Source organism: Varroa destructor, unplaced genomic scaffold (assembly GCF_002443255.2).
Source record: "Varroa destructor unplaced genomic scaffold, Vdes_3.0 BEIS01000412.1, whole genome shotgun sequence".
Classification (NCBI taxonomy): domain Eukaryota; kingdom Metazoa; phylum Arthropoda; class Arachnida; order Mesostigmata; family Varroidae; genus Varroa; species Varroa destructor.
Genome location: NW_019211865.1, coordinates 1 through 21,881, shown reverse-complemented (window position 1 = coordinate 21,881; position 21,881 = coordinate 1). Strand labels below are relative to the sequence as shown.

At 37.3% G+C, this 21,881-nt stretch overlaps 2 long non-coding RNA genes across 4 annotated transcripts; one reads left to right on the top strand and one right to left on the bottom strand.

The window, feature by feature from the left end:
• Window positions 1-646: 646 nt before the first annotated feature.
• On the top strand, window positions 647-21,692 carry LOC147754142 (uncharacterized). 3 transcript variants are annotated; one of them, XR_015318117.1, is made up of 6 exons: window positions 647-819; window positions 2,549-2,814; window positions 3,224-3,298; window positions 3,476-4,159; window positions 19,332-19,527; window positions 21,242-21,692. It is a non-coding gene; the product is annotated as an uncharacterized LOC147754142 (long non-coding RNA). The 3 variants fall into 3 exon arrangements; XR_015318119.1 differs by having other exon boundaries at window positions 652-819; window positions 2,549-2,574; window positions 21,242-21,680; XR_015318118.1 differs by lacking the exon at window positions 2,549-2,814 and having other exon boundaries at window positions 652-819; window positions 21,242-21,677.
• LOC147754143 (uncharacterized) lies at window positions 9,988-16,739 on the bottom strand. Its single transcript, XR_015318120.1, has 3 exons — window positions 14,749-16,739; window positions 11,385-11,582; window positions 9,988-10,139 (listed from the first exon to the last, which is right to left on the bottom strand). It is a non-coding gene; the product is annotated as an uncharacterized LOC147754143 (long non-coding RNA).
• Window positions 21,693-21,881: the final 189 nt, after the last annotated feature.

Below are 21,881 nucleotides of genomic sequence, written 5' to 3'. Positions count from 1 at the left end.
ATAACTAAACAAAAAAATTCTCATTGTGAAAGTAGATAACTAAGCAAAACGGAATACAAGCATGCGCAAGTTTAAGTAAAAGCTCCTGTTTTTTTTTATTAATATGTTAATTATTCCTAAAATACAATCATTAGGACCGGTACTGTAATATATATATCCTTAACAACAACTACGTATTAGAGTCTCCTAATCTTTTAATGGCTAGGGGCCCTCGAGAGACACTGCCTTATCAAGTAGCATCCTCAGACAGCTGATCCAACTTAAATTTTATCGGATCATGCCGCTTCCTAACTCAAATGCTGTCAACGCGCTTAGTTTTAGCTATAGGCACTATAGTGTACGGCAGTCTTGTCCACGACTATATTTTTCAAAAACTGACTAACGTGCTTTACAAACTTCAGTTATAATGTCACACACAGACGAGTATTAAAAAAATCGTATGCACGTTATGAAGATATTTAGAGCAAGAAAGATCAAATTTTCCATAGCCGAACAATACATTTTTAAATAATCAGTATATTTTATATATTTTTTTTTAATACAAACGTAGCATACAGTAATGGAAAATGCGGCTTTTCTGAGCAACGCTAGAGGCTGCTTAGTAACGTTGGCTTTTGTTACTGCATGTTTCTTCATCTAGTCACACTTGTCGTGTAGTTTATGTCATTGGCGGGATTCCAACCAGCATTGTTGTCGAACAAAAGGCAAAAAGAGCGATTAACTGAATATAAACGAAACCACTTTATCGTGGCATCATGAATATCTAGATGTCTCATCTTTTCTAACAACGGAGTACAGTAATTTTATCTGTTTAAATCGGTAAGTTGAAACCTTCCAAATTATCAGACATTTCTAAGACAATCAAACTTTGAGAATTATTTATATTATCTCGTTTTTAGAGATTTCAGCATAGTTGCTTTAAATGTTCATTATAATATGCTTCAGCATTTGATCTATAGTAAAAATGTTTGTTAGTAAAAACATTACTTTTTGATAAGCCTAAAACTGTACAACACAAGACTACTATAATAGCCATTAATTTTAGACCATAGTTAAGGTTTGAAAATGCTGAAGAACGAATGCTCTCCATTACCCGTTGCGTCATTGCTAATTTTAATTTAACTGAAAGCAGCATACTGTTCACTGACACATTCGCCTTGGTATTTTATCTGACTGTTTCAATGTATCTGTTAGACATGTAGCTTAAAAATAAGCAGATTTTGTTAGGATCGTCAATTAAATTAAGACTTATCAAATGCATCCATAGCGAAAATGGGAACGTAAATTCACCTCAATATGACCATGGTTAAATATTAGCTCTTTAAAATAAGCTTCCCCAATTTAATACAAGACCATTACCTTTAAGCAAAACGTATGAAAGTATGTCAGATTACTTAATTATGCGTACCTTGCGATAATCGACTATTTATTTTCTATAGTTTCTACCTATAACTCTGACCGCTTTCGAGATAAATACACTTAATTAAATAAATAATTATCCCCATATACATATAGTACCAGACGCGTATCCTACATATATGTACATAAGTGCGCCAATCAAATCGAGTAAACAAAATTTTTCTATCAAGAATTATCTCCTCAGGTTAACCGTATATCAGGTACCCCATTTTTCTGGCTACCTGAATTTGCTAAGACTTACATTGTTGCTATTGTACTGACCAAATGGTGTCTTTTTTCTCACAAAGTGGTTGATACGGTATTACTTTATGCCATGTGAGCTCAATCTAAATGACCCTCAATTTCTATACTTAAACCGCCATTATACCGTTTAATAATGGCATTATGATGACAATATCGACATCATCTCAATGTTCTCTGCGGTTCAGTGGCGCAATTTTCGTTGCTAAACAGTGTGCAATTAATTAATATTATAGCAATAATCAAATAGTGTTTTAGTCTATACATATAATTGGAAGTAAATACTTGATGTTTGCTTCTTTGGCTGAAGCTATCATCATTGTTATTTCGAGAAAGATGATTCGCAGCACTATTAAAATATTTCAAGTTATGGGGGCCTAGATTTTCATAGAAACTTTTTTGCAGAATTTGTCGTCCTGATGAAGCGTTGGATTTTCTTTATATTTAAGTGTATATAGGTAGTTTGATCAAATACAGCCGTTTGGCTACATAATAGCGACAGCTAGCAATATAGTCTAAGGGCCGCACTACCAATTGTGAAAACCGAGACAAAAATTCTATGCAAAAAAAAAAAGAAAAATGTACACAGTTTTCAATTTTACACCTGGCATTGCTTCAAACAGCTAGTTTAAAGCATAAAACAAAGTGGATTAACGCCCGCTTTCGAATCTGGACCAGCCAATATACTTATGTTATTAAACAAATACGTTACTACTGTACTATCACAAAGGCGCATGGGTTTACAAATCAGACGAAAATACATCACCTCGAGCTGGCCAGTCAAGTTAACTCTAGTGTACTCATTATATTTAATAGCGCCGGTATTTATATGATATTTAATAGCTGCCTGTGTGTCTGTTTGACCATCGATTTATTTTTGTCCTTTTAGGAATGTGTCTTCGTTGCTTATTAGAGGTGCGTGTTGCAGTGGTTGGAGTAGACTCTTTATCGGTGGTTTTTCACGTGCAAATTCATCTAGGGTGTTGTGCTTGGCCCAGCTTGGAGGCTCACGATTAGACGAATCTAAATACAATACATATTCCTATAACGAAATTTAAGCTTTCACGTCGAAAAAGCCACATTTGTTGCTGAGACCGACAAAAATTAATTTATTCATGTTTTATTCAGCAAACCGCGTTCCGTAGCTATGCGTTTGTAAGTTGCAGTTTTTGAGAAGCAGTGAATATTTTCACAGATGATAAAAGTCTGTATTTTGCTGATAACCTGGACTTGAAATAATAATTTGTTTTGAATAAATTATGTTATTTACTGTACGTTAAATAGTACTTTAAATTTATTGTGAACGAACATGTGTCTAACTGAGTTTTTCTCTGAACAATGCGTAGCGTAAGCTTTTAACATAGTTTTTTTTCTGAAAAAGTTGCACAAAATAGGATTTTCTTCTTCTTCTTACAATATTTCTTTCATTTAGATAGAGATTTCATTATAATTTATTTTTTTATGTTACCTTCACACACACGTAATATTGAATTGCATGATTTAGTGAATAAACATTCTGACTAAAAGATTAACATTCTCATCATTTTGTGTCACTTCGATATAGGCAGTAGATAACAAGACTAACAGCGGTGATGATACGATTAAAGCAATTTAAGGTGCATACGGATCGTCGGTACAGGTGAGTTCGAAGGGTAACGCAGGAAGCACCAATCTGATTGGCTCACAACCATTTCATTATTACTAATATGTCATACCCTTATAAAGAAGGCGGCAAGCTTTCCGCGCAGAAACGAGAAAGGAATCGCTATTGCATGTTTATCTTGTCTTAATACTGCCGCTTTTATATTTGTAATAGGTTTAGCAAAATAACAACAAAAACGAATCGCTCAGATCGTCTGCTGGGAGTCTAGCCGGCCGGTCAACCAATACCGTCAGCTGACATCGCCAGATACGATAACCTAGTTCAGTGTTAGTCTAGTACCTGCTCTTCGCTGCCTATGATCATAGTGTTGCGGTTATGTGTCGTGTATGTGAACACTAAGCTTTAGCGGGAATAGCCATCAGTAGGCTGTTAGTAGCAGCAGCAGCTTACCAACAGTGTCTATATCTACATTACAAAAACAACAGCAACGTCTCAAGCCGCAGCTGCGACAGTAAGAAGAAAACTTAGTAGTAAATGCAGAGCAACAACAGCATCTGTCTGTTTGTGTAAAATATTGTTGTCTGTCAGAGTTCCACTGACGTGGCCGTCATCCATGCGCTGTGAGAGCTTACCGAATGAGTGTACGAATAGGTCTGGTTTTGACTGGGTGTTGTAGTTGTTGTAGTTAAATGATGCTGGATTGGCACAGCGACTGAGAACAAAAGGAATAGAAGATCGATAGTTCTCATACGTTGAAGTTCAGTGTAAAAAACCGTTTAGCGATTTCGAAGTGCTCACAGTACTTCTCTAACAACAAGTTGCTTTGGATACAAAAGTGCTCCGTATATGAAACGCGGTCAATCGGACATTTTCATTGGGCAATTTTTGCATTTGTTGGTAAGTTCCGTGGCCATAATGGCCACCAATAATTCTGGATGCACCTAGCAACATCTATGCAACACCTAATAAGCAGAAGGAAACCGATTTCTGGTACATTGCATTCAAATGCAAATACACTTCATCAAGCATATTAAGATCTGTATGATAGTGGATATGCTGCAACATATACATATGTACCCTATAAAACTCCCATAATATTTATAATTTGGAGTTGGATATGTAGGACCTTGAAGGAGCCTCATTTATGGATTGCATGAGATCTTACAAGATATGCCGAAAAGAAAAGACCGCCAACAGATCACGCCGTCTTAACTATGACTCACAGGAGAATAGCCAAAAATATGAGGGAAAAGAATACGGTATTACGTTCAAAGAAACGTTTGATGTCAATAGGTTATAAAAACCGCGTATACATAATGGTTATATTCAGCAAAACTTCGGGCATTTTCGTGTTGCAGTGTTTTCGATAAAAGCTCTCCTTCCAGTTTGGAAGAACGGCGGATGAATTTTTAAAAACACCATTACATAACTTGATTATATGTAGCTTCAGAAGATAAAATCTTTGGCGCCGTTAGTTGTTCCTGTGAGCAACAGGCTCTTTTCGCAAAAGGTAATTCACTGCATCTAGAACTTGCCAGATCATCATTACTTGCATTTAATATGTTCAGCTTCCATAGGCTATAAAGTGTAACTAAACTCAACTTCAGATTACTTTTTATGTCATTCAAAACAGGGCTAGATTTTTTAATTACAATATAATCGAACATGAATAAGCCTGTGTTACGAAAAAATAGCGAAGAGCCGTTTACATATGTTGGCAAATAACCAAGTACTAATGGCATTTCAACACAACAATGACCTAATATCCTAGTAAGTGAATATGCACATTTGGTTCGGAGTTGTTGCGTTTGCTTAAAAGGAATGAAAACAGATCTCGGAGTAATATAACCATTGGGAATTACAAAGGAAACATCTAAAATAGCTTAGTATTGTGCCCTGACTCTGGGCTATTAGATGAAACTTGTGTTCATCGCTACGCTGTTAAAGCTAGACAGCTTTAAAAGAGGAGCGAATCAATTACAATCTAGTCGGCAAAAATTGCCAACGAAAATAAAAAGGCCACGGTGACTCCATGTAAAAGATCCATGTGCAGCACCACTCACCCGGGAATTGCGCATACCGTCCAACAGTCTTAGGCCACCAGGAATGCATTATTGACGCGAGGTGTTTTTGTTTATACAGTAACACATAATTTCACCAAGACTCTTTTCCATCGGTCATTTTTTTAAAGGCTATATGAAACTCCACTTTAAATAACATTCATATTATGTGACCTTTCTTCCGTACTCCGTAAATATAGCTTTCAGCGACTCACAGCTCTCAACGCAAGTGTAAGGACCACTGGGGATGCTGAGTAATGTGCACAACTAGGTTTCAAAAAAGTTGTTTTCATTGTGATCCCTAATGACGGAATTGACCAGTACATTGTGTGGTAAAATTTCCATAATTAACTTCATACAGAGCCTGCAAGTACATCAATTTTTTAATTTAAAACAAAATTACCAGTGCATGTACGGGTGCATATGTTATAGTGGGTTAACATGCAGGTGCTTTATAGACGACATTTAACTTATTTATAAATCACTTTAAGATGCAAATTTATCCACAAAGTCTTCATTTTTGGCGATTCATATGGCATTTTGCCTAAAGTTTTCTCTTGAATATGTATCGCATGTTCTTTATATAACCACACAGAAAGAGTTCTTCTCACTGTGTTTTAATATTAGAGTATATTACAAATATTTACTCAAAAACTGGGATAGTTCTTTAAAACTGCTTCTATTATGTTTCTCTTCTTTTAAGTTCTGCAATGCCGATTTAAAACTGCGTTTAAAACATATATTACGATTGACACTTTTCTGTTACGGATTTGTTTTATTACAGTAAGGGAAAACATTTGTACATTTCCAAGTCACGGAATTACTATAGTTGGTTTCTTTATGGGAATAATCGCTGAAGTCTCATACTGACTATAGGGAATGACTCCAAGAGGGAGTTATTGACCAAGGGTGACAGAGACCTATTTTATACTGCCTCTGGCCTTGCTAAATTGAGGTTCCTTGAACTTTTCCGTGCCCCATCTCTGCGAAATAATGCGCCGGCGAATATCATGCTAGGAAACCCTACTCAATCAGCAACTAGCTCGACTACGTTCGGATTGTAAACATTTGCTTTAAGTGCGACTCGAGTATACATAAAGGCAACGGACCTGATACCAAAAGCACCGTATCTGATCTTGTAGACGTCTATGATCTATGGTTAGCAGTGCGCAAACGACTTCATCCTGTATCTATGGGATGAAAAAAAGGGATATGAAAATTTATTAAGAATGGACAAGGACTAAGTTGTAATTTACGGTGCCATGACGTAGAAGTCAGCTGACATTTTTAAAAGGAAAATATTTATTTTCAGTCGTCCGACTATGCTTAATATTATGCTATTTTCGGTTTTAGAGCTATTTTAGGGAGACCTTAAACTTTAGGCAGAAATTGGGCCCGTTAGTATTTTTTAAGTGTCTAGACTCCAAACAAGACCTACCAATGTAGCATCATTCGAGATCGCCATAAAATTACAGAATGTATAGTTTGTAAATTTATAAGACAACATTCTGAAAGTGACTAAGTCACTGAGAAGAAGTAAGAAGTTATTTAAGCGAAAGAAAACAATGGGATTAGATTGTTTAGTATTAGGTGTGGCAAATATTAGCTTCGCATCGCAAAACACGTTACTTTATAACGATGAAGCCTTTCGCAGCTTTTTTTTTTACGTTCAAGCTTTACTTGTACTAATTGAAATGTAAGACCCTTCACTCACAATACGGCGGTGGAGATGATTAGTCATGTAAACCTTGTATACGGTGGGATATTTTTGTAGTGGAAACGCCGAGAATTGTTCAAAGAATTATAGAAAGGAAATTTAAACTTGATAATAGTCTCACTGAAAATCCCTGCAAAGGTAAAATAAGACAGAATTATGAGCTGTAATGCAAAACAACCCATCTCGAAGAGCACGGGTGTTAACATTCAGGTTTGGTGTATGTAAAAATACTAGTTCATTTCCGTTAAACTAATGAGGCAGGAAAATTGGGCAAATTAGTATTGCACGATTTGACGAGAAAACGCATTACAACAGTCTTTTATGTTTGGATTTAATTCAGAATCGCAATAAAAGATGCATTCCATAGCCTCAAACGGTTATGTTTACACAACTGAACCAGTAGAACATCAGCAAAAGCTTATGTTCCCCATTTGATGGTCTAATGCAGGTGTTATCGACTACGGCTTTATGAGGCATAGTTCGTCAATACCGCTGAAGAGTACTTAAACAATTAGAAGTGAAAATGAAGAAGCTTAAATTCAACAGCCGAGATTAATACAAAGAGATATCTTTCCTATTGCACAACAACGCTGAACTTCACACCGCAAGACAAAAATGCAGGATTTATTGTTGGGGACTCTCTGACATACGTCACACTCGTTAGGCATTGATCATGTAGGTAAACTTTTACTTCAAGGTGTTGAACTGCTTGCGAGCAGAAGTATTTAAATATCAAGATGGTGTCAAAATTGCATTTCGATACTCTAGACTCCTGCATACCAGACTTCTGCAGTAACACAACGAATAAGTCTAAATGGTAGGAAACTTATTAATAATAATATTAATAATCATGCATACAATTGGAAACAAAAAGCTAGCCCTGTAAAAAGTTTGATTTTCTTAAATCGCGTTTCGACGTAATATATGGGTGGGATTTGCAAGCACATGGCTTTCCATTGAAGGTAATCATTAATTTAGCTGAATTAGTACTAAACATTTGTCCCACACATTGTCATAGTGGTACGGTTTATTTTGTGTAATTAATCTCTCTAAGTTTCGTGCACTATAAGTCTGTGCAAGTTTTCGAAAACTAATATATATAAGATAATCAAAGACAACTTTCCAGAAGTATAAAGTGAACATTTTGAACAGCGTGGACTCTGGCGGTCACTAATAAAAAGGACACTGAATTTTTTAATGTCGAGTTTAGCCTGATACAGAAAGCTATTTTAGAAGATAGGCCTCTACCCGCTATACTGCTTTATCATGTACGCTTAGTCATTTTTAATTTTCGTAGTAATAACTTGGCTTGTCGAAGACGTGAGAGAATTAAATATATTTAGCGAAACGCTATTCTGTTATTAACCATAACTCGTAATAAATAATTACATAACCGTAGACTGCCCTATTGCAAACCGTATTGTTCCTCAAACCCATGTTTCACAAAATATTAAACGTCTTGTTAGGATCTTCAAGCCCACGAGCTTTACCTAAGAATTGTCAAGAAGTAGATCGATACGATCTACTTCTTGACACTGCTTCTTTGTAGAAGTAGAAGCTTCGGAACCTGTTGTGTCAGCAAGAATTACAAATGCCGGTAAAAAGTACTACACAAACTCGGGTGCCTGTTTTGCATCCTTTACTTTAGCCGGTGATTTTTTTGTTAATAACCAGGGCAGGTACGCCCTTTTTTTTTCGATAGACCTCATATTGGTCAGTAAAAAAATTATGTGAGCTCACAGATATGGCCTGTTAGTACCATATCGTTGCTATATTTGAGATGTCTGGGGATATAAAGGGCCACAATCATAAATATGGTTCAACAGGGATAGGTAACATTTGTTCTACATCGGGGCTACATGTAATTTTTCTGAGCTATTTGAAATTAAACCAGGGAAACAACATCAATAAAACGTCAATAATAACCTAATAAAGAGTAAATCAGTGCAAAAGCAGACTAAAAGGCACGGCCGTCCGAATATGGTCGTGTAAAAACAGATTAGTGAGAGTAAGCTGTAGGTGGCTAGCACTTGTAAACCATAGCTGATAAGAGCGGGGTTTTATCTACCAGAGATAGCATTTTATTTAATTAATTAGCAACTCGTTTTCGGTGTCACTCCCTACAACGTTCTCAGTCGATCGACCAATTTGTTTATTTCATCTCGTCAGAATTCACGCGGTGTTGAAAGACTCTACTTGTTGTCAAACGTCCTACTGCGAAATAGATTTGCTATAGATCGAAAAGTAATAATCTGTCGGCGCGAGGTCTAGAAGATGTTTTTAGATGTAATAACTTACCTGGCTAGTTTAATTTAGACAGGACTGGTATTGTGGGTTTTGTACCCATGAAAACCTTTTGCTCTCTCAAGTTTTACGCTCTTGTGGAGACCTGGACCTTCGTTCGGGATAAAATTGACATACACAACATAATAGTATTACGATCGGCTTACAGAAAAGAAAGCACTGTTGACTAGAGCATAGAAATAAACGAACAGTGGCAGCAGTGAAGGGGAAAGGAACCATTAAAAAAAACTATTCGTCATATTGCAGATTCAGTTAACTCTACAAGAAAAAATCGTTTATATCAGATCTTTCGGTTTGGCATAATTACCCGTATGATAAGATTATTTTTTAATTAGCAATATTTTAATCGAACTAGTTAGATCATAAGAAACGGGCACGCAGGGCGACAGCGACTTACTGTTTGAAATATGATATAATAGCTAAGGAAACACACCTAACAGGTGATTATTTACTTACTTGAATAAGTTTTTTATCTTTTTTTTTATCTCGAAAACGGTAGGAATTACGAGAAAAGCATAAGAAAATTTTGGCTACCGTAAAGTGTGTTGGGTGGTTCTCCTGTAGATTGTTTTGTGTTATATCGTATTCGACATCTCAGCAAGCGCTTTTGCTATTTATGAAAAAGGAAAGACTTTTTCGTTGATTTATCCCTTTATTTTCAGCAAAAAATGTACATATTTGTGGTATCTGCCGCCCAAAAATGTTGCTTACATTAGCTAATATTTGGCCATTAAGGCATCACGTTGATGCGCAGAACTTCCACTAAAATTGCGCTAATAGTTCCTCCCATCTTTATCTGAAACAAAAACCAATTCATGTAGCAATCTTTTTGTTGTCAAATTACACTCCGAAATGCAATGCTCTTGAATTTTTAGTCCAGCAAGGAAGAAAAAAAGGAAAAAAGAGTAGGCCGCAATGGATGTTTATGGTGAATACAGTTTGAGAGAAACAAGGTTAAACAACGGACAAAAATAAAAAAAGGCCTCAAGATTGTTTATAAGAATCAACTTCAGAATAAAGTGTGAAAGGCTTTCATACATAAAATTAAATGATCTATCGAGCGATATAGATTTAAGACCCCCATTCATCCCAAAACCGGTCAGGTTTGGGCTTTAGCGTTCATCTCTAGAACTGTTTTGATTTAAAAACAATGGTAGTTCGGTGCTGTTGAAATTTTTTGTAGTGCAGAGTTCGACATATCGACACTAATTCAGACGTAGACTTTTATGAAAGTATGGGCCGCTTCTCACCCGGTAATGGGCAAGTACTGAATTTGAAAATTCTAAAGCTAAACCTATAATAATTTCTATATAGCATGTGGGTAATGGACTAGAAAACCAATAAGGTTATTTATGGAGACTTATTGTAGCATGGTTACAAGATTGAATAATTACTAGATAAACTAAAACTGTATATAGTACAAGCTGATACGACCCTTGGAGAATGTATTAGTTATAATAATGGTTGTTTAGCGTATCTCCGCAAAAGTGTACAAGCTAGGAAACTGCTTATTCTTATTATTTTTGTCATTAGACGCGGGAATTTTGAAATATGGTACTGCTTAAAAAGCGGTTAAGGATTAACCGGTTTTGGTCCAGTATCGGATGAGAAGCGGTCAACATTGCCGCGATCGCGGCCCATGTGCGCACTTATTTCGTAGTTCTGGGGAAGCCGATGGATTCTTCAATAAGAAAAATGGTCTGTGTGATCTATGATTGATTGGATCGATGCTTTAAGTCACGAAATGGTAGCGAGGAATACGGACAGGATAGCAGTAAGATAATCTGCAAAATGTTTTGGGTAATAAAAAGATGGCCCTAATTATTTCGACCTTAGCGATAGTGTATTTCTGGGTGGTGTTGTGCTATATGGTATACCATTTTTACGTCGTTATCGTTAAGTCAAAACGCAAATTAGTGCCATGTTGTGTCCATTTTGAAAATGAGTGTTAATTCTTATATATTCATTTAAATCAAGTTAGGAAAGATGAAACTTTAATTGAGACACGATATTGTCGCGTTACGCCTTGCCTATTACATACTTTTCTTTAACGACAGACCCACACGATCCGGTTCTGGTCCTCCCGTGACTTAGAGGCAGTATTGACCGCATTCGCTGTTCTATTCCCTTGCTTCAGTAAATCTGTAAAAAAAACATTTATCTCGCTGCACATACCACGTTCTCCCATTGTAATGTTCTTGTAATCCTGTCAACCCCTTGCAGTCATTTCATTAGCATCCTGCAATATTTGAGACATGTTACATCCAATTTAATATTAACTATTGTTAGACTAGAAGAGGTTAGGCCAGCAAGCTAAACTATTGTATACATTTCCACGATATGGTAACATGACAGTTCTTCTGGCTGTTTTTATGATGTTGATAAGCGGTTGCTTTCAATTGATCGCATAGAAGAACCGCCTCCACCGCAACTTCAGTGTACAGAAAAAAAATACACAATTCGGCTAGGAGAACAAAAAGCCAGCTCATTTCGGCTCTTACATCTAGGAGCCTGTCAATAGCGTCCATTACTATGTATCACCTCATTTTCGGTAGCAGCAAAGTCCACAACAGTCACATAGACGTATGTTAACTATTTACTTTATGTTGTGTGTGTTATTTGGTGCACTGCTTAAGCACAGTTGTTTACACTAAGTATGCTGAGCGCGCTAGGTTGAGTGTGATTTTTCATGGAACACAGTTTTCGCATTAATGAAATATAAGCGCCGGCGATGCTAGTGCATTGTTGTTAAACGTGGAGTAAGCTGCTGCTGTCAGTTAACGACCAGCTGAATTAATATTACAGTCTACTGGAAAAAATAAACTATTCCTATTAAGGAGAGAAGTATTTGGCGAATCTTGCGTACAAACCTTTCAAAGATGAAACCCTAGCGATTCAGAAAAATTAGTGAAAACCACTTCGAGGATCAGTTCTAGATTGGACAGAACTTACTACGCAAGATTTACATTTAATATGTTGGATTAGAGCGTCAACTGCAGGCTTAGCAGCGCCTCTATCTTTGTGTTGACTTAACTAATTCAATATATTGATATTACACCTAGCCCACCATTATGCCGTTGCCATTTCTTTGCTCCACTCAACTCATAAAACTGTTCCAGCAATTTTATCAGCCTAGTCCAAATGAGTAAATTTAATTCTTCATGTCTAACCTAACATGCACTATACTTCAGTTGCAAACTCTGGCATTTATTCGATTCGTAATTCTCAGTAATTCAGTTGTTACAGCTATCTCGTTATAGCAATACTATTTCCTTAAATAGTTAATTTATTAGCGATAGTCATCGTGTTCTTCTGTTGGAAAGTTCCGTATGCCGTGCTGCCATACCGCAATTGTCTCATGTTCCTGTTTTTATACGTGGTCCGTATTACCTCACACTCCTAACGTAAATTGTTTCTCGGCATGTTTATAAGCGTCCTAAACATTCTCCTATCATTTATCTATCTGTTAGCACATTTATCTACTCAGTCAATTTCTCACTCCGCTCAGTTATTCTGTAACCCAGTTTCAGTTGCAGTAATATTAATAACTAAGCCATGTCGGCCAACCTCGTTCTTTTATCACAATTAATCCGCTAACCTACTGAATGGATATCGCTATTCAAAGAAATAACTGGGCTTGACTTCAGGTTATATAAACCGCACACGTATATCTAAAGCTCCGCACACTCCTACAGTTATTCTTAATCTTTCGTTAAGAAACGTTTCAGCAATTTCGATACTATATTACGTATGTCCCGTTTTGTCATTTTAACTATTTTCACCAATGAAAAAGTATACATGCAGTCGAGGAATATAAATCATTTATGCAGAGATTCTTCGTATTTCATCGATATCTGGCAAATTACGGACAATTATTCCCGCTTTCGTCTGAAAAAGTGTTAAATTATTATTAATTATGAAGCATTTCTGCGTTGAGTGAATAAAATGCCTGAAATTAGTACGATGTGTAACCTATTTAAATTACCCAAAATAAGAATAGTTTATTATTAAAATATTGAAACGTAAAAAATTCTGTAATATTCAGCGGTCATGTAAGCCGCATTCTTCGCACTTATACAGAAGTAGAGACATCATACTTCGTATGGTTAACATTGACCAGTGCAAAAAGTGTTAAGTGGAAATGTGCTGCTTGAAGGGCCAGTGAAGTAACGTTGCACAGCCGCCAGGTATTAGATCATAATATTGATGGACACAACAGTTTATTTTAAACGTATAATTGCAGCACGCACTGCAATGCAATTTACTTAGAAAATGTACATTTGTACGTTTGATATTTGAGCGTAGAAGGTGTTGGTGGCCGCCTTGGAAAAACAAACTTTTCTCCAACAAACAAATTTGAGAAAAGTGTTTTGCTAGTCAGCTCTAGTGTCCGCGCAGAACTTCCCAGTAGCGTTTACGAAAATCAGCCCAATCTGTCCCCTCTGGAAGATCATCTCGGATCGGACAAAACGGCGGACCTAAACCTTTAGTTGTATATCTATAGACTAGAAAGTCTAAAGTGTGAGCTTTACTTCGTGCTTAATTTGAACATATCATGTTTAGCTTTTACAGACTATATCTATAAAAGAAATAACGTCGAATAACAACTAATTTTTAAGCTATTGTAAGGTGGGAACAATCTTAATAGTTTTCCATAACATAGTAAAACAGTTTTCATGCAAGATACATTGTGTACAATTGAATCCGATCGTTAAAGACCTCCGTAAAGTAAAATACATGTATGTGAAAAACATTGAAAGCATTATTGGCGCACTGATTTTTTGAAAAATAAAGGTAATGCGGTAAAAATTGTTAGGGAAACCTAATAATTCCCAACGGTGGGTCGTAATGAACAGACACGAGTGTCCAAATAGTCGAATCGTGCGTTGTTGACTGCCGGAGTGGTACTTATAGGTGAAATTTGTAGGGCGGGCAATTGTCGAACGGTGTGGGCTATTCAGTAGAAAAAGCTGCAAAGAATGCTTCCTGTAGTAATATTGCGTTTGATAAGTAACTTGTGACAATAGCACAGTTTCGTATTTGAATCGGCCCGTGGTAATTTTAACAGTCGCGCACGACCAATTTAATGCTTCCCCATCAAGATGATCGGGACGCCATTTTTATATCACAATTATTTGGCGGGAGTCCCAAACTCTCAAAAGCCGAGTCAGCCTCACTCGAGATCTGGCTGGGCGCGTGTTACACAGTGGCTTTTCTGGAGAATGACCGGTGCAAGAATTGTTCATTGTAAGATATCCGGTGTAAGAATATCTCGGACCTTACGATTACTGGACACTATTATAATATGCATGTTGAAAAAGTGTTTGTTGGAATCTCTAACGTAAGAAGAAGTGCAAAGATAATTATATATATATATAGCAGTAACACTGACAGTTTTTGGATACCTGTCTTCATCAATTGGTTTAACAGGAAGTAAAAGTATTCGGCGTATAACGCGCGTGTTAGTTGTCAACTTGTGCATCGTGAGGGGCTACGTGTGATGATAAGTAGCAGCTCGTAAAAGTCAGCGTGCCACACTGTTCAGACTCTGCAAATAGATTCATCGTGCCGTATGGATCGGTCAGCGACTTTCGAGGCCTCGCGCTTGATTATGAAGCACTTGTCCCACATAATAAGTACTATAAAGCGAAGAAGATTAGCTCTTCTTAGTTTCGCTTAGTTTTTCTTAACATTGCATAGCTTGTTTTTGGTAATCTGTTGGATACTTTGTCGTAGAACTGTTGTAGTAAAGCTGTCAGACATCTTGATACGTCAGTGCTTGATTGTGGTAAGCATGAACGGTTGCACGTTATCACGCGTACATCGTGTAGGAAGTCTTTCTAGGGCATGATTTAGAGGCAAAACTAATCGGCCAGTAGGTCTCGAATCGTTTGTGATGTCCGTATAATGTCGGCATCTGTTATCGTCTGGTCGCCAGCGAAAGCTACTTGCATATGCAGGCTCCTTTGTATGCAGCAACATGATTTGCATCAGTTGGTTTCAGTGCGTCGAACAATCTAAATCTACAGATGTGATGAAGTAGAAAACGCGGCAAATAGATCGTTCACTAACCTGGGCCGTTTTTGTAGATACGGCCGAGAACATTGGCTTCGAAGTGCTGCTAAAGTCATTCAGCAGCAAAGTTCGTGAGGTGGGAAGCTCCGTATCTGTAGGACAGCTTGGCAGGGCCGACTGTACTGTTCTACATCGTCAACTTTTAAGGCAGTGTTAACACTACTTTTTAATGCGTATTTCGTAATATAACCGATTTGAGACATGACCATGTTTCGACGTTGGAGCGGTAATCGAAGGTTTTGAGGAAACTGGAACAATTCAACGCTATGTTATGGTATGACTAACATGCTGGTGGTTCCCTTGTAGCTGACGAAGCTGCTCATATCGGGAAAACGAGATTATACTAGATAGCTGTTGGCAGCGTACAGTGTCTAGTAGGCCAAAAGCTCGGGACGTGCCATAAGATAGGTTCGCTGTGCGACTTATCACACTTTCTTCGCGGCCCAGCTTTTGAGGGCGGCGGCTTTCGATCAATGGCGCCTCGACATTGAGACGTTAGCAGCTGAGCGTTTCAGGTATCACGACTCGCTGCCAGCATTCGCGACAGCAATCTGTCGGAATAGACTGGAGCGGCTCCGGCAAATTAGAAGACAAAGTACTCAAAAAAAAAGCACTCAAACGCAGCGAAATTTTTTGCGTTGCACAAAGTCCAGGCACACAAGACAGTGCATTGCACTTATTACATTTGTCAGTATTCAGTGAGTGTCGGATCCAGCAATTGCAGTGTATGAAGGTGACGCTATGTGTGAGAGAACAACTTTTCCCTTTAGAAGCAGCGTGTATTAGAGGAGTAAATAATGTAGGTGCGCAAAATTGTGGAGAATAGGTCGTGCCTTTATATTTCCAAACGGTGCAGCGACGTTGCTTTAAACGTGGAGGATGAAAAAAATTTTAAATCAAATTTTCCCTTTAGAGGAAAAAGTATTCGTTCAATCAGCTCTATATTTCACAATGCTATTTTTAGAATGAAATTATATTGACCATAAACATTTAGACTAACTCACGCTAAGGGGTCGATTTTGGTAGGAGAAGGATCAATTCCCGGGAACGTTTTGTAGTTATTAGATAAACACATTTTTTCTCTATCGAATCACCCTTATAGTGTGGTATTGTGTTATCTATATACAGATAGATTGATAGGCTCAATTGGAGAAACTCCACGCAAAACATTTTCGAAAGAATGACAGCCAGAAAATGGCTAGTTTTTATACCTCTCACTGGTATAATTGTTTTAAAAGAAAAAGGAGGGTTTTTTTTGAAAACCGGCCAACATTTTTCAATATCCCATCAATTCGCCAAAATGTTAACAGCCACGAAGGCATTTATCTTGTTGATTTTTTTTCTTCTTTTTTTTTGCCTTAAGAAATATTGTTATACATGCATATTCACAAAAAATGTTGCGTGAAAAACGACTTGGACAACCGAGAAACCTTGATCCTGCTCTGATCGGATCGTCAAACTGTTGAACACCCTGTACTTGATTGTAGTTCTTTACACATTGGTACTGTTATTTTACTCTTTTACCGTAGTGAACAAGTGGGCTTTATACGGCTTGTTTGTTGCTGTTGGTTGGATAATTTACTGATGTTAAAAACCATAAGTACATCGTGAATACATAAGCATTTGTCAACGATTACTCAATTTTTTGTTGCATTGCCTTTTTCCATTTATTTAAGAAAGTCAGAATCCGAATATTTGCACGGATACATTCTGTAAATATTAAGACACTTTAGCAAAAAACCCAGTATTCCTTTTTAATAGCAAAAAATCACTATTCCGAGCTTGAAAATCAAATCAGTTCTGTTAACACATTGTTATAGGTACTAAATAAGCAGGCCGATTCATGGCCTTGAAACTTAAGTAAATAAAAACAATAATATGTAAAAGTAATATGGATGTAAATAAAGATTAACGGATGTAATTGAAAAGATATCAGCGGTCGTTTCTGTCGCATAGTATCTTAGTAGGCACCTTATGCTAGTAAAAAATAACTGGGCCTTTTCATCCACTCACTTTCCGCCAACCTTAAGGCGTCTAAGAAAATTTCCACATAAGAACATTGCCACAACTTTTGCACACGTAATATGTTTGTATGAGTCTGTAAACGAAGATCATTGAGGAATGTTGACACTAATTTTTACTATGTTATGATTGACACCTTTCTATTGCCGTGCTATGTCGCAATCTCCACTAGAGAGTTACGGATTAATAGAAACGGCTAATTAATACTAATTAGCCGTTGTATTTATATTGTATATATATATATATATATATATATATATATTATACATAATAAACTAATGGGTTACCTAGCGTTAACATCATTACACTCATGCTTGTCCATATATTCGTAATTAGACCATATTGTAAATGCTCATAAAACAAAAAAGGTAAAAGCTTGAGTGAAAGGGGCAGGGATTAACGAGATCTAGATACTGTCAATAGGTACGTAGGGCCCCTAAATAAGGCAACTTGACGCGGGAGCCTTCTTAACATAATTAAGGCGTGTACACGTTGACGCACCTCATTCGTTCACATTGCCTTAAATAAACGCTTTGTTTTACGTTCGGTGCCCAAGACGTTAGGCATTATTTTAAATGGCAGGCTCCCATGTCATTTTGCAAGTCTGCAATGTTTGAGATCCGCAATTGACGTCTTCCAAGACAAAAAAAAATTCCGTCTAGAATTACGTACGAACTCCGCGCTCGCAAAACTCGTTTGTAATTGTTGATTATATTTGACATAACGAAACATTGAAAGAAAACGTCCTGGATGCCAATTCTGATTTCTGTACAATAAAAGACGCTAGTCAAAATATTATTAGTATTCATCTTCGACGAAGAAAACGTCAGGAGGTTGCCCTTGTGATTCGGTCAGCAAAATTAACCGTTGAAGGCTATCATACATCCAAATTTTAACGATGTTTAGCTTAGACCGGGATATTTTAAATAGGTTTTTCGAAATACGGGTATTATGCTACATTTACGCGTTGTTAGCTACTTTATGTGACAACGCTGAAAAATCATCGAGCATTTTCTGAAGCAACTCTTTGCTTGTTATAGGATGGTACAAAGGCACATTGTCGCTTTACACGACTAGATGTACGTCTTTTTTTTTTATCTATAAGTAAAATTCATACGTGGTTTAAAACTAAGCTGTTGAGGTGCGAGTAAATCTTGGTGCCCAGTGAAGTTGGATAGGTGACGCGTAGCACTTTATCGCCCTATTTTATCTTTTGAAACACTCGTTCTGGATGTCGCGATGTTCATCTACAGCATCTACCAGCTTATCGGGATAATGCTTTCGTAGTCTAGTGCTTTCCCGAATAAATCTTCCCATGGTATAGTACTTTATTTTTGTCACAGTATATAAACAGCAGGGTATGCCGTCTCGAATAGAGATGTCAAAGCAAAAGGAGCGAGACCAGAAATTCCGTGCATTCACATGAAGCTTAACTGACTGGTTTGTGAGCAGCAAAAAGTGGAGCATGGAGCTCATCTGAGTACGAGACCGGGCACATGCATCTTATAGCTTCCCTAAAAGTATTCAGACATGGAAGCTATGAGCCGCTTCGGGGCGAGCATCGACAAGCTACCAACAGTTGGATAAAACATTTGGAGGTGGCGTATAAGAATTATACAACTGGTAACACTAAGGACATCATAGCGTTACGAGGAAATCAAATATTTGCTTGAGGTAACATCAAATTTAGAATGTTAAGAATTTGACATTAACGGCTCACTGAAATGTGGACACATAAATTGTAAGCGAAGAATAATGATGTTGTTGTTGAAATGATCAAAAATAAAAGAAAACATTGGTTAATAGTATAGAATGCACTGCCCAATCTTATAGCGTCAGCTTTGAAACTATGTTAACAGAGCAGCACTCATCTTCTGAGATACTTTTTTAGGTGTGCGCTCTCATTTCGATCAAAAAATCTGTGTGGAGACGGTCACAGCGGCCTACGTCGCGTTGGCTCAATAATATTGATCAGCTGATATTTGCAACTACGAAGCTGTGATCTCTATAAGAGGACGGCCGCGAGTGGGGCCGTGTCGGAACTTGCCCTGCCACTCGAAGGAGGCGACACACGGATGGTAAACTAGGTTAGTTATAAGATTGAATTTAACACGATTACTTTTTTTTCGTTAAGATTATGTTTACATAGGCGTTACTGGCTCACATGGTTTGCACGTAGCACAAGGACGCAAAAAGTACAGATTAATCTCTAAGAGTATCCTGGAAAGGTCAATTTCTGAGGGCACTGGTGGTAAGACATTATATAGGTAGAGAGCCTTTCTAAGACGACATTTAACTATTACTGATTGTTTGAGTTTAACCTCATGTATTTGAATTAAAGGAACGTAATATAAAAAGAGGAGATAGACAGGCTGGTGCCTTTAATTTATCCTCCTAGAGAGTAAAGGTTTTTTCATTTATATATCTTGTCCACTGGACAAACTGAATTTTTGTAACGTTAGATTTAGTTATGTTAAAATCTTCCCGAAAGCTTTATTAAATAACAAAGGCGGCATGGCCCGTATATTGTGACAATCTATGCAGACCTGAGGTTTATAAAATGTCCAAAAAATGTCAATGTATCAGTCGCTCAACAATTTGTTTTACCGAACACGATGGTTTCTTACAGTAAGCGGAATTTTTTTGCCTACAGGTACCTTAGCCTCCCTCAGAACCTTCGCTGTAAGCTTTCTGCCGAATTTTTTCACGATTACCATTATTTTCAATATGCGACATTTGCACTTAGCGTAATAACGCTGTGACATAACATGTTGACCTACAAGGAGTACATGAGATAGCTATAAAAGCGTGTCTTGTTGGATTTTACAGAAGTGTAAAAATAGTTCCCATTGACTATATCTTACTTTGTGGTGAGGTATTAGTTAAGATCTCCTTTGTCAACAGGGTATGTTTAAGCTAATCACCTAGACCATAAGATGTATTTTTATAATAAATACACAGGTTATTAACTTTGTACAATTACAGTAAAAAAATCTTATGGCCCAAGTGATTTTATATATATATATATATATATATATATATATATATATTATTAAATAAATAGTAGTAAGTATTATTAAATTATCCGTTGAAAGTACATTTCAGCAGGATAATTTTGAGGAGGTTCTTGGTATAGGTAATTGTTTACCCGTATAATAGCGTACTAAATTGCAAATCCAAAATTATACTTTTCTGTTTATCTAACGAACCCATAGGGAATGTATTTAGCAACGTTTCACATAGATTAACTTATGATACAAGTTAGAAATTATTAATGTTCATAAACTTTGTTAACTCTTGACAAGCATTCAGCCATGCAGATCTTATCAGCATATTCCAGTTATTTACGCGGTATACGGCTATCGTCTAAGCGCCAGCTGTTTTTATCAAGTATCCTTTGAAATGGAGCGCGCTATTCTATCGTTGATGACGTAAGAACAGTGAAATTTACTCTCTCCTAAATCTATCCCCCCTTTCATACCGGCGTTCCACTGGCCAAACGTTAAACGAAATAACATAAATTTGTTGCTATCTTGCCTCATTTTTCTCTAGACCAATCCTAGCGACCCAGCCAGTTCTCATCGGTTTTGCTGTTGAACTAGCGACTCTTTTCATCTCGCTTTTACTTACTTTGCCGACATTACTTGCTGACGAGAAAGTCATAATCCCTTTGAGTCGTTATTATGACACCGCTTTGAACCGGCATAGTCAATCCATACCCCACCCAAGTCGACAGGAGTAGCATCCGTTCCGCACAGTCGGTCATATGAAGATTCTTTTCCGCTTTTGTTCTCCTTTCAGCATACACGGACACATGGACCCTAAAAAATGTATATACCTCCCAACTCAGTGCAGACACTCCTGAACGGTAGCAGGGTTCGCGCACATTGATTATTGGCAGTTTGCCTACCACCCATCTGAGTATTCGTTGCTTGTACCGCTACAGCGGCCCTCGTTCTGTGCCACGATAAGTCTATTTCTATTCACTAGAAATGATAGAAGTAGTAGGTCCGTCGCAGGCGGCCGAATTCGCCTGCACTCTTCGTCTTCCTTGCGCCTCAGCAGCGACCCCGTAACATTCCCGTGATAGATCGTGGCAAGCATACCATGGTGGCAATGGTGAATGAATATGTACAGTGGTGTATTTAACGAAGGAGTAGATTCCTGAATGTCAGGGGGTTCGGGGATAGCCCAGCCAAATAGGGTCTGTACCAGAGGTGGTGGCGGTATAGTATTATATACATATGTACTTTAAGACCGGGTGAGCAGCTGAAACCAAATAATACTTGTGTTAACAAGCGGCTTTGTAATAACCAAAAAAGTATAAATAATCCTGTCTGCGCTCAAAATCCGTAGTAGTTTAAGCAGAGATCTTGCAGTGATTACTTGTATATTGATCCAACTGAACTGAAACTTCTAATATAGAAGTTTATAATATATA